The sequence below is a fragment of the Oncorhynchus clarkii genome, chromosome 1 (assembly GCF_045791955.1).
Source record: "Oncorhynchus clarkii lewisi isolate Uvic-CL-2024 chromosome 1, UVic_Ocla_1.0, whole genome shotgun sequence".
Taxonomy (NCBI): Eukaryota; Metazoa; Chordata; class Actinopteri; order Salmoniformes; family Salmonidae; genus Oncorhynchus; species Oncorhynchus clarkii.
This window is the reverse complement of record NC_092147.1, coordinates 79,190,684-79,192,058: the sequence shown is the minus strand read 5'-3', so window position 1 is coordinate 79,192,058 and position 1,375 is coordinate 79,190,684.

Sequence of the window (1,375 nt, the reverse complement as noted above, 5' to 3'; positions counted from 1 at the left end):
ATATGCTCTGCAGTACAAGTTGCTTTTGTACAGTAGACTTTAAATATAAATATATAAAACCAATGAATTATTGTTATAACTTGGTCTTTTGGTGCTTCATTCAAAATCTGCATTTGCCACCTGCAAGAAACCCAGTAAACATCACGTCACATATCTCTCTTCATCTCAAAGTTGTCTCCCAGAGAATGCTTCAACACCCTAGAGTATGTGTGAAACTCATTCCACGGAGGGCCGAGTGCCTGCGGGTTTTCGCTTGATTGATGAATGAAGGTCAGTGATTAGTTAGAAAGTCCCCTCAAATGGTTGTCTAGTTCCTAATTGGACACAAACTGAAAGGAGGAACCAAAGACAAGCAGACACTCTGCTTGATGAGTTTGATGAGTTCGACACCCCTTCTCCAGAGTCTAAGCCAGGAAGAAGGAATTGTAACGTCACAATCATTTTCTTCATCTCAAGGCAGTCTCTCAAAGAAAGCTTCAATGGAATCCTCCATTGTCCTTTATATTAGAACTATACTGAACAAAAATATAATGGCCACATGCAACAATTTCAAGGATTTTACTGAATTACAGTTAATTTAATGAAATCAGTCAGTTGAAATGAATTCCTTGGGCCCTAATCTATGGATTTCACAAGACTGGGAATACAGATATGCATCTGTTGGTCAAGCTACCTTATAAAAAATGTAGGGGCGTGGATCAGAAAACAAGTCAGTATTCGGTGTGACCTTATGCAACACGCTGTCGTACATGTCGATCCAGAGCATCCCAAACATGCTCAATGGGTGACATGTCTGATGAGTATGCAGGCCATGGAAGACCTTAACATTTTCAGCTTCCAAGAATTGTGTACAGATCCTTTCAGCATGGGGCCGTGCATTATCATATTGAAACATGAGGTAATTGCAGCAGATAAATGGTACAACAATGGGCCTTGAGATCTTGTCACTGTATCTCTGTGCATTCAAATTGACATCAAATGAAATGCAATTGTGTTTGTTGTCCGTAGCTTATGCCTGGCCATACCAACTCCACACCACCACCATGGGGCACTCTGTTTACAACGTTGACATCAGCAAACAGCTCACTCACACGACGCCATACATATAGTCTGCGGTTGTGAGACCTGTTGGACGTACTGCCAAATGATCTAAAACGACATTGGAGGCGGCTTAGGGTAGAGAATTGAACATTCAACTCTCTGTAAACGCTCTGGTGGATATTCCTGCAGTCAGCATTCCAATTGCACGATCCCTCAAAATGTGCGACATCTATGGCATTGTGTTGTGTGACAAAACTGCACAGTTTAGTGTTCTGTTATTATCCCCCTGCACAAGGTGCAACTGTGTAATGATAATGCTATTTAATCAGATTAT